We start from the raw sequence: 12,691 nt of genomic DNA on the forward strand, positions 1-12,691 counted from the left end.
CCCACGCCCCACGCCCCACGCCCCACGCCCGGCGGGGCCAGCACCGCCCCCGGTCCCCGACCCCGCCCCGTCTTCGCCTTTAGCCTGCGGGGGTCTTTTGGCCTTGTCACCGCGCCACCCACTGTGGGCATCAGCAGATCCCCAGCCCTGCGGTCGTGGGGTTTAAACTCTACCGAGGACCAAAGGGCAAGCGAACAGTAGTCACTGCCGCGAGCGGTGGAACTGGAACCGGGGGCCTTCGGAGCTCAGATCTCGTCTCAGGGTCGCAGAGGAGCCTGGGCACGCGGTGTCTGAGCTGGGACTTGAAGGAATAAAGGGGAGGCGAGGGTTCTGGCGAAGGCGGTGGAAGCCTTCTAGAACTCAGTTAAGACGTTTTTATCCTTAACGGAAGATCAATGCAAAACCATTGAAGGGTGTTGAGCCCGGTAATCAGCATAATAAGAGCAGACGTTTATTTGGAGTCTCCTGACACTAAGCACTGTGCAGGTAATAAAAATGCTGTAGCAAATATGCTTGATGTGTGACAAGCACTTTACAAATAGGAACTCTTAGTCACCATAGCAACCTTCCAGTAAGTACCAGACTAAAATCCCCATTTTGCAGAAGAGGAAAACGAGACACAGAGAGGTTGAGTAACTTGCTGGAGGTCACCGCTCTGATAGGAATGGAAATGATGTTCAAACCCATGCTTTCTCTCCGTGCCCCGTTAAGAGCTGTTATAGATTCTTTTTTAACCTTACTTACTCTTCAGCCTATGATCATGAGAAAACTTGCAGTGTAACAGAACTAGGCAACTATTGCTGCTAGTTTCCTTCCTTCCCTCCCTCCGTTTATTTTTTCTTAATATATATTTTGGCAAATCAAATATACAGACAAGTTACAAGAATATTACCCCCAAATGCCCAGGTATCCTTAACCCGGATTCCCCACCTATATTTTGCCCTATTTCACATTCTTGATAGGTAGTATATATAAATGGATTTGTAGACCATTTCTTTTTTTTTTTTTTTTTTTTTTTTTTTTTTTTTTTTTTTTTTTTTTTTGGGACAGAGAGAGACAGAGCATGAACGGGGGAGGGGCAGAGAGAGAGGGAGACACAGAATCGGAAACAGGCTCCAGGCTCCGAGCCATCAGCCCAGAGCCTGACGCGGGGCTCGAACTCACGGACCGCGAGATCGTGACCTGGCTGAAGTCGGACGCTTAACCGACTGCGCCACCCAGGCGCCCCTGTAGACCATTTCTTGTCGCAAGTTTACCTGCTAGATTTAGCATCTATTGATGATTATTGCTTGCATCAGTTATGACTACGATGATTGCAAAATAGTTATTATGTAATTCCATTCTTTTCAACATTTTTTGTTTACATTCTACTCTGAAGTGAGCTTTACTTTTGCCCACATTTCTTTATTAACTCTTGTATTTACTTGTATCAGTATGGACTTGTGGATTCCTTTTTTGGTACCAAATCTATGCTCTTTCCTATTACACTCACTCTGCTGCCTCTGGATATGGGTCATTTAATCTTCACATGAACCTTCCGAGGAGGTTCTGCTGTTACTCCCATTTGCCAAAAAGAGAACAGGTCCCCAGAAACACTATGTAACTTGCCCAGGGTGACACAGCTTGGGATCAGACCCTAAAGCTGGAATCTAACCATTCTACTCCACACCCTCCCCTTGAGTGAGTGGATCTGATTTCCCATCTCATCCATCATTACTCCTACTGGGTCTGCCATTTAGCCAGCCAGGTTGGAGTACAAACACTACAAACAGTCAACAGTGTTTAAACTTGGTCATACCTTTAAACTTGGTTGTCAGAAGGAAACAGACTACCTGTAGAATTAATCAAAGGCTTTTTATTCACACATTACTATGGTAAAGGCGTCTGCTACCATCACTTTCCTTCCAGCAGAGACTAGAAGGTGTTTGAAAGGAGAGTGCATTTTATAAAGAGAAAGGAGAAACTCTTAAGACGCTCTTTGATTGATGAGTGTTCTGTCAGGATGAGGTTTTTCTATTAGGGCAGGATTTGGGGAAGTGGAGTGGGAGGGGCTTTCTGATGGCCGTTCAAATACATTTGGCCGTCTTTGGTTCACCATCACTAGTATATAACTGGGGACTTTCCAGTTCATCCAGTGTCATCTAAGTTTTTCCTGTCTCATTGGGAAAACTGCCAGGTTCTCAAGGGGGGCCCAAGTCTTGTGTCAGCAATTTCTCAATGTCTTTACCTGCTTTCTGTCATTCTACCTTCTCTGTGGCCAAGGGATTGGGAAGATGCAACAGAATTATGGGCATCCATATGGTTATCTCCCGTGCTTAGCACTGGACCAGGACTAGAAGAAGGGCACAATAAACAAACACATCATGAATCAAACTTACTGAGTTCCTCCTAAGACTCCTCCTTATTTTCTACTCTTATATCCCAAATAGAAAGCTCTTTGAGGTCAGGGATTCTACCACAGGGTTCTGTACTGTGCTTCACGGGGACGAGCACTGATATTTTAGCCAAATTGGATTCAAAAGCCCCCTCTACCCCTTGCAAACCTGTGACCTGAAGTATGTACCTACTTCCTAGAGTTGTAGTAGGTATTCAACAAGATGTTGTGTATAAAGACCTTTTATATGGTAGGGGCTTAATAAGTGTTATTTTTCTTCCTCTAGAATGTTATTAATAAATGTTTGTTTGATAGCTAATGTGAAACACTAAAGCCAATCTGACACATGGATTAGAAGGCCCAGATGCTTTGGAACTTAACTTGATAGCACTGGAGAACTATGGAGATGCATAAATGCCAGTCAAAAGTGTTAAAATGTCCTAAAGTGGTTGCTTCCAGGAAGAGGGTTGTGGGTAGTGGTCAGGGAACCATTACATTTTTAGAGCTTCCAAAATACCAATGCTTAGACACCACTTTAGATCTAGTGAATCAGAATCACTTAGGATGAGTCTGGGATCTGCATTTTAAATAATCTTCTCCAGGGGTTCTTTACTCTGAAAAGGAGGAAAGCAAACAAACCAAACCGTATGCCAAACTCTCTTGAAATTTTCTGGTGAATCAATAAGTTATTCTGCTTCCCTCCATGGGGTTCCTAAATGTAGAGTGATAAATCGTAAATGTGCATATTGATTAAATGCTGCGTCCACAGACCTTCGCCTGACACATGCACACAAAATCTGCCTTCTCCCAGGGATCTAGGTCAGCTTCAACAGATGGAAGCATTGGTTAAGGAAGAATGAATAGCTATTCTATGCTTTTTCTTTATCAAAATTGCCCATGTGGACTGCTTGAATATCCTATATGGCCACAGGCAATAGCATGATTGAAAGCTTTCTGTGCTGTCTGGTATCAGATTGAAGCACAGAGGCAGACAGGAGACGAACCGAGTTCAAGTACTAACTCTGTGGTTTAAAACTCCATGATCTTGAGCAAGTTACATCACAGCCTCAGTTATTTGATCTGTGTAAAGGGGATTATAATAATAGCGCCTATTTTGCCAGAGATGTGTTGACAAGTGCTTGAGATCCAGGGGCTGTTACTCACCTTGCCTTCTTTACTTGACTCAGAAATCCTTTTTCATGTTTGCTTTTTTACTCTTCATGTCTGTGAGCCTGTTTGCCTATTAGTAAAATGAAGGCCAGGTGTGACAGCGTCTTATTTGAACTGAGAGTTCACAACGTGTTACTTCTCATAAACTTTGCATACGTTGGAAGCATTAAGTTCTAAAACTCCATGATCAAACTTTGAATTTAGAATACCCTGCCTACACTGCTTCTTACTCAGTGAATCCATCCAGGAAGGAAAATAAAAACATCAATAAGCCCACACACCTTCTCTTTCTTCTTAGCAGTGCATGTTAACAGTGAAATAATATGCTCATTTTCATAGCCATGGGGATTACTCAAGGGATGCTGATTTGCCAAGGAGGGATGTCATGAAACTTAGCACAGGGGTAGTACATCTAGCAGTTCCATTGGTAGTTTACCACTACCTTTTCATTTAAACATAAAAACCATTTGACAAAGACAAACTCATTATAACCGGCAGAACTGAATAAAATTTTTAAAGAAACAACCCTAATTTTCACGAATAACATATTTGACTTCATGCTGCTGCATGCCAGAAATGAAAATCACTATTATGATGATGAGATAAAGGGTATTTGTGGATTGTGTTTGGTTATTATTTTTTTGATGGATAGCAGATTTCTTGAATTTACAGGCAAAGAAACTTTGGCCTTTCATTATGTACATAGGTAATATCTCTCTTGCTGTTTGTGACAGCCATTTGAACCAATGGTTCAATTGTGTTATTTGCCAATGACACAGAGAGAACTTCCATTGTGCTAAAGTTATTTTCCTCTCTTCAATAATACATTAAAATGATTAATTCTGATGGCATTTCTCAGAAGCTTATTTAAATTACAAGGTGCCCAGGAGAAAAGGGATCTAAAACTAAAAGTGTCTAACAGAACTGCAGTGAACTCTAGAGGAATTCTTACCGTAACCTCAGGAGAATGAAGGGGGGGACCAGCTTAGAGTGGTGGCACCAGGTCAATGTCAAGATGAAAAAGAAGGAAGAGTAAGGGACATCATAAACCCAGAGAAGGAGCAGGTAGAGAAAAAGTGAGCTAAACAAAAACTACAAATGGAGAACAGGATGTAATGGCGGGAACAGGGGTGATGACGTTGTATTGGCAGGGAGTCTGGCGATGAATGGAGGATGATAGAAACTGGAGTAGAGTACATTGACAGAAGAGACCATGGAAGGGCATGGACTGAAAAAGAAAAGTGGCACCAGCTTGTGGAAAAGAATTCCCATCACAATGGGAAGCCATGGAATTTAGCCCTTCCAATATGATTAAGATATCCTTCTTTTAAATACTAAAATAAAAATTAAAGGAACATCTAGTTCAAATGTCCTGCTTTATTAGGAAGTAAGGAATCACAGCAGTGATTCTTAACAGAAGACTTTGAAGAGCCCTTTCTTTTTAATGTCTTTGGGGCCATATTCTCCACAGTTTCTAATGTAGTAGGGGTGTCTTAGAGCCCAGGGATCTGCATTTTTGTAAGTAATTCTCCCACCCCAGTGTCTTTTTTTTTTTTTTTTTTAATTTCTTTAGTGTTTATTTATTTAGAGAGAGAGAGCACAAGCGAGGGATACGGGCAGAGGGAGAGAGTGAGATTCCCAGCAAGGTTCCACACTGTCAGCGCAGAGCCCCCAGCATGGAGCTCAAGCCCACAAACCATGAGGTCCTGACCTGAGCTGAAGTCAGATGCTCAACTCAATGAGCCACCCAGGCACCCCTCCCCACCTCCTTTATTGTAGGTGGTCCCTGGTCCCTGGTTGAAGAAGCACTGACCCAGAAGGTGGATTTTGAGAAGCCTAAAGGGGAGGGACAACAATCGTTCAATTCCCGCCCCCCCTCCTTTCTTTCCGTTTCTTACTCCACTTCCACTATCCTCCTTAATCCGTCCTTCCGAAATCTGATTTGCTACATGAGAGAAGGGGTATGGAATGAGCCTCCAAAAGACTACACACTGTTCCCTCTGCCTGAAACACCCTTCCTCGTTGCTCACCTGGCTCAGGTCCTCTCATCCCTTGAGTTTCTGTCACTCCTTCAGGAAGCCTCCCTGAAGGCATGGCTGGGGGTCACCTCAGTGGTTCCCAAAGGGCGATCACTGCACTGGCTCCTTATCGGCTTCTTCCTTCAAGATTCTAAAATCTGCATGACAGGTACCGTTTTCTTCAAAGGTCTTATCCTGATCACAGCACGGTGCCTGGAGCTGAATGGGTATATAAGAGAAGCCAGGGCAGAAATCACCCTAAGAAAAATGAAAGATTTAGTGGTGTCTACAGATATGTCAGTACCCCTCAACAGGAAAGGAAGTTGAGGCCCATGATGAGAAATAACCTGCCCGTCATCACACATTACACTAGTGGTTTCTACACACTGTTCCTCAGGGTTCTCAGATGCCTTCGGGCTCCACCTCTCCTTTCTTTCTCTCCCCCCTCCCTCACCATCCCTCCCTCTTTACCACTATCACTCTTGTTCTTATTATTGCTCTTTCTCTCTCCCCTACATTTACTGAACACTTATTATGTGCTTTCTCAAAGCCTTACAGAAATCCTCTTACTTGATTTTCAGCACAGCCGTCTTTCACAGATGTACAGGCGGGCACTTATAGCAGAGAGTAAGTTGCCTGAGGTAATAAGCAAGAGGAGCCCAATCTCAATCAATCTAGGATTGATTCTAGGCCGCGTTACCTCACAGAACTTCTTGCAGTGGTGGAAAGTTTCTGTACGTATGCTGTTAAGCACCATAATCATTAGCCATATGGCTGTTGAGCACTGGAAGCGTGGCTTAGTGGAACTGAGAAAATAATTTTTAAATTGTATTTAATATTAATCTATATTTAATTTTGAATAACCCCACATAGCTAGTGGCTACCATATCGTCCAGCACGCATCTAACTGATGTACAAACTTTGCACCATTACACTATTTTTTTCTTTTTCTTTTTCTTTTCTTTCTTTCTTTCTTTCTTTCTTTTGAGAGAGAGAGAGAGAGCAAAGGAGGAATGAGAAGAAGAGAGATGCAGAGCCCTATGCGGGGTTCAGTCTCGCGACCATTGAGATCATGACCTGAGCTGAAATCAAGAGTTAGATGCTTAACCAACGGAGCCACCCAGGAGCTCCTACACTATTTCCTTAACTGGGTTTCCTCCCATGGTCGTTCCTAAGACAAGGATTTGGGTACAAATAGCTTATTTAAGGGACAATCCTAAGTAGCAGGTGAGGGAATGGGGAAGTGAGACCAGGCAGGTGGGAAACTAATAAAGGCTGTGTTAATTGGCTGTGGACCTTCGGGGTAATGTTTTCAGGGAACACTGATAGACTGTTACAGAACACATCCCATAATCGTCCCAGCAACGGGGCAAGGAAATGGTTATGTTTGTCCACCAATTCCCGTGCCTCATTATTGAGGGCTGCTTCTGGGGGCACCCACCTGCCACCCTGCACTCCCATACTTCCAGCCTGCCTCACCCATGGGACGGTCATGTCCCTGTGGCTGGCTAGATAAATCCTTAGGGCAGAGGGACCCAGGTGTCTGCAGCAGGGGCTGTCCTGCAAAGCTGCAGGCAAGTTCCAGGGAGATCAAGGGGATGTGGGGTCAGGTAAGACTACATTACCTCTCCCTTGAAAATGATGAGATTAGCTCATATTACTATTTTATCTGAGGTATCTGTATCATTTCTAGCTCAGCGTGGATGCTCTAAACACCCCCACAGTCTGGGCCATCACAATGTAGCTGTAAAGCAGCTGACCCTGGACTTTCTCAGTGCAGACGTGAAGAGACTCAAGCATTCCAGAAAGTGTTTGTTTGCTTTTTATTTGATAATATATAAAAAGATTAGAGGCAGCAAGAGAAGAGAATGAGGGAGAACATACACATGGTTTTAAAAATAATAATAAAAAATAGAGTTTACAGCAGAAGTAGATAGAAGTGGTGTAAATAATGGTTTCTCCTCTTCTGATATCAAGCTTTGTTTAGCTCCCAGAAGAGCCAACATGTAGTTATGATTGATGTAAATTGAATAAAAGCCAAGTCAAAAAGGCAGATCAGCCTCTAAAGGAGGTGTGCTCGCTTCTGCACAGAAAGCAGGGTAAGAGTCCTAGCCTCCAGAGCTGAGGGGCTGCTGGTCCCTACCACCCTGGGCGGAGAGAATGTTGAGAACTCGATATTGTGGGCAAAAACAATGTGATCAAACTTCTTTCAGAGTCAGTGACCTGTCATGGAAGCTGAGGAGGGCTTAGCTACCTCAAAGAAGAACCTGCCTGGAGAGATTTCTTCACATAACGAATCTCTGTAAATTTCCTTTTAAAAATTGTACAAGCATACCTCATTTTATTGCACTTGGCTTTATTGCATTCCACTTTATTGCACTTCCCAGATATTGTGTGTTTTGGGTTTTTAAAAAATTTTTGTGTGTTTTATTTTTGTTTTTTACGCATTGAACTTTTGTGGCCACCCTGTTTCAAGCCACAAATTGGCGCTACTTTTTTCCAAGAACATTCCCTCAGTTTGTGTGTCTGTGTTATATTTTGGTAATTCCTGCAAGATTTCAAACTTTTTCATGATTATTATGTTGTTATGGTGATCTCGATCAGTGAGCTTGGATGTTATGTAATTGCTTTGGGGTGCCGCACACCACGTAAGATTGCAGACTTAATGTTTCGTGTTCTCTGACTGGTCCCACCAGTAGGCCAATCCCATCTCTCTGCCTTGCCTGGGACCTCACAAGAGAACTAGAATTAGAAGTGGAGCCTGAAGATGGGGCCGAATTGCTGGAATCTCATGATAAACTTGAATGGATGAGAAGTTGCTTCTTATGGATGAGCTAAGTGGTTTCTTGAGATGCAATCTACTCTTGGTGAAATGCTATGAAGACTGCTGACATCACACAAATGATTTAGAATATTACACCAACTTAGGTGACAAAGAAGTGGTGGAATTCACTCCAATTCTGAAGGAAGTTCTACATTGGGAAAAATGCTATCAAACAGCATCTCATGCTACCAAGAAATCATTTGTGAAAGGAAGTCAATCAAGGTGGGAGACTTCATCGTAGTGTTATTTTAAGTAATTGTCATAGCCACCCCAACATTCAGCAAACACCATCTTGATCAGTCAGCAGGCATCAGCACTGAACACTGAGACAAGACCCTCCAGCAGCAAAATGATTCTGACTCGCTGAAAGATCAGAAGGTGGTTAGCATTTTTTTTAGCAATCATGTATTTTTTAATGAAGGGGTGTGTGCTGGTTTTTTGATAGAATGCCACTGTGCATTTAATAGACTTCAGTATAGTACACTTGATCTTAGCCAAAAGGTTGCGAAGCAATAGACTACAGTATAGTATAAACATAACTTTTATGTGCACTGGAACAAAAAATTTCATTAGATTCATATTGCGATATTCCCTTCATTGCAGTGGTTTGGAACTGGAACTGAATCTTTGATATTTCCAAGTTATGTCAGTTTAGAAAGAAGGAAAGAAAGAAAGAAAGAAAGAAAGAAAGAAAGAACGAAAGAAAGTCTTAGATCAAAGTTAGGGCAAGAGCTCCTACAAGAGTGAAACCCATAATGCCACAGGGAAACAATAGAGGGAGATTAGATTAAAAATTTTTACATGGAAATATTTCAAGTAACTGGAAGCTCCTATGAAAATAAAAAGCACCATGATGAACAAATGACATGAATATAAACTTCAGAAAAAAAGAGGTAGATAAGAGCAATAAATAAGAAAAAGAAAGGGTTGGCTTCATTGATTGTATTAAAGAACTGCAAAATAAAACAAAGATAATATTACCTATTAAATTTGTACATGTTTAAAATAAATACAAATGCCCAATGTGGCTACAACTGTGTGGGGAAAATGAGTACTCTTCTAACCTGTTGGTGGAAGTGTAAATTGTTATATTCTTCTAAGGGACAGGTTAGCAAATATATACAGAGCCTAAACAAGTTTAAATCCTCTAGTCTAAATTTTATTTCTAGGGATTATCTTAAACAAATACTTACATTTGCAATCAAAGATTTCTGTTCAAATTTGTTAACTGCGCCAATATATTTAATGATGAAAATTTGGAAACCACGTAAGTGGCAAATAGTTGATAAAAAGTCTACTACAATACTGAGCAACCCCAACAAATTTTATAAAATTTAAATTTACTTAAAGAAGCCATGTACGCACACTGTAAGATTTTTAAACTCTCTGAAGGTAATAGCCACTTAATACTTTCTTTTATTTCTTTAAGAAATGTTCTATCTGTGCATTTTCTATTTATATGTATTTGTGTCTATTTCTGTATCTATCTACATCAATGTCTATGTATCTATATCTATGTATCTATTTATCTGGCCCACAGCTTGTCTTTGTAAACAGTTTTGTTGGAAATCACTCACACCCATATGTGTGTGTATTGTCTACTGCTGCTTTCCAGTTACAATGGCAGAGTTGAATAGTTGTGACAAAGACCATACCAGTAAAAATGTATAATATCTGGCCCTTTGCATAAAAGTTCATTGACCTCTCCACCAGAATACAAACTCATTAGAACATAAGCTAAGTGAGTGCAAATATTTTTCTCTGGTTTGTTTGCTATTGCCTTCCCAATGCCTACAACAGTGCCTGGAACATGGTAGGTGCTCAGTCAATATTTGTGGGGTGAATGAGTGGGATTAGTTGCTTCTGTTAATGTACACTAATGTGATTTCCACATTTGGTGAGATTGTTAGTATTACAAATAATGCTGCAAAGAGCATAGATCTTGGCTCACTTCTGCAAATGTATCAGAAATAACATTTTGAGAAGTATTTAATGACAAACTATTGATATATAAACATTTTTAAAAATAGGTTAACATTTTGTTACTCTACATTTTGGGCTGGGTTTTTTCATGTTTTAAGGTTTATTCATTTTTCAGAGGCAGAGAGAGACAGGGCATGAGTGGGGGAGGGGTAGAGAGAGAGGGAGACACAGAATCCAAAGCAGGCTCCAGGCTCCCAGCTGTCAGCACAGAGCCTGACTCAGGGCTCAAACTCACAGACTGCGAGATCATGACCTGAGCTGAAGTCAGATGCCCAGCTAACTGAGCCACCCAGGTGCCCCTACATTTTGCATTTTGTTTTTAAAAGTGTGCGTGTGTGTGTGTGTGTGTGTATGTGTGTGACTATAAATAATTTGAAGGCTCAGAGTGGAATTGGGGTAAATTTTAATTTTCTTTATTGTTTCTAAAGTTTTTAAAATTAACACACATTGACAGTAAGCTAAACATAAAATTTATTTTTGAAATAAACCATAAGATCCTTTTCATCTTGTCACTTATGTCTAATTTAAAAACATTTAATGCTTTACATCACTATATGCCAAATCAAAATTCTTTCACCTGGCACTTAAGGCTATTGAACCACTGGTTTAAATACATGTTTCTAACTGTCTCCTCAATGGCTGTCCTGGGTGGAAGGTTTGCTCAGCTAGTCTGGGATATTACTCTTTGTCCTAAAAAAAGTCCTTAGAAATTCCACCTTGGCACACTCAGTCATAACATCTGTCCTGTCAGGAATGCTGTCGTTTTCACCCCCTTCCTGAGCCCACCACTGAGGTTCTTCCCAGTAGCCTTCCAAAATCTCTTCCACAGCCACACCCTCCTGCAGCTGACCCGGTTGCCTTTAGAAGACAAAGCAAGAAAGCCCGCATGAAGTAAGCTGCTATACAAGAGAATGAGGAGTCGTGGGGACCATGGCAACAAGTACATGTTGCATCTAAAGGCAGTCAAATGAAAAAAAAAAACATAATAAATTCGTATTTAAAGGCAAAGCAAACAAAGGCAAGACGGCTGACAAAATTTGTCCTACAGTTTATACTGTCTGGTCATATAAATTGCTTGGAACTTTTCCTTAAAGCCTTTGGGTTCACGGACACAGAAAGCTGGGAGAAAGGTGACAGTTAACTGAGGTTCAAGAATAGTACAGGGGTAGGCTGGAATGAGAAATGGACAAGAGATTTTGGGGTTAAAGAAAAGAAAGAAGGTAGGATTTAAGAACGGAATGAGAACGTGGGGGCACCTGGGTGGCTCTGTGGGTTGAGCCTCTGACTTCAGGTCATGATCTCATGGTTCCTGAATTCAAGCCCCTCATCTGGCTTGCTGCTGTCAGTGCAGAGCCTGGGATCCTATCTCCCTCTCTCTCTGCCCCTTCCCCGCTTGCTTGTGTGAGCACTCTCTCTCTCTCAAAAATAAAAATAAAAAGCATTAAACAAAAGGCACCTGGGTGGCTCAGTTGGTTAATTGTCCAACTCGTGGTTTCCACTCAGGTCATGATCTCACAGTTCGTGAGTTCGAGTCCCACGTTGGGCTCTGTGCTGACAGCTCAGAGCCTTCTTGGGATTCTCCTTCTCCTTCTCTCTCTGCCCCCCCTTCCCTTGCTCAAAATAAATAAATAATCTTTTAAAAAAAAGAATGTTTGCAGTAGAAGTTACACAGTAATTTTTAAAATAAAATTCTAATGTTTTGGTTTTCTTAGACTGCATCAAAATATTCCTAGTGTGTGTATTTCATCAAAACAGACCAAATAAACGACCTTCCACGCACCTGCACCAAAGTTCTCATGGTAAAAACAGGAACAGCTAAGTTGATCTGGGTCTATACTACGTGCAGGCACTGTGTTAAACACAATTTCTAAGAGTGTCCATCTGAATCAATTGTCAAAATAGCCCTAGGTGGCAAGTGTGATTGTTGTATTGTAGATCAAAAGAAAGAGGCTAGGAAGCTTGGTCACATGGCAGAACTGGTTTCTGAATCTGGAGTCCAATCCAGAGGTTATACAAGGAGCACAGGTCTTCTGCAAACGTTAACTGCTTGACCGCAGCAATGTATAAGTCAGAAGGGGTGGGGAGTACTTGGTAAAAAAGGTTTAAACTAGGGCTTCTCAGCCTCCATACTACTGACATTTTGGGCTGGATAATTCTTTGTTGTAGGGACTGTCCTGTGCATTGTAGGGTGTTTATCAGCAGGCCTGGCCTCTTCTCACTAGGTGCCAGGAGCAAACGTTCCCTTCCACTCCGTTGTGCCAATCAAAATGTTTGCATATGTTACCAAATGTCCCTGAGACTGGAGGGCAGGGGGAAGGAGCA

General features: G+C 41.7%; 1 protein-coding gene across 1 annotated transcript in view; it reads right to left on the reverse strand.

Annotated features, from left to right (window-relative positions):
• Positions 1 to 286, reverse strand: part of SUCLG2 (succinate-CoA ligase GDP-forming subunit beta) — a 326,281-nt gene extending 325,995 nt beyond the window's left edge. The window contains exon 1 of the mRNA XM_049642688.1: positions 174 to 286. The gene's annotated coding sequence lies outside the window, so the exon portion shown is untranslated. The remainder of the gene's footprint in view (positions 1 to 173) is intronic.
• Between the last annotated feature and the right edge of the window lie 12,405 nt (positions 287 to 12,691).

Source organism: Panthera uncia, chromosome A2, assembly GCF_023721935.1.
Source record: "Panthera uncia isolate 11264 chromosome A2, Puncia_PCG_1.0, whole genome shotgun sequence".
Taxonomy (NCBI): Eukaryota; Metazoa; Chordata; class Mammalia; order Carnivora; family Felidae; genus Panthera; species Panthera uncia.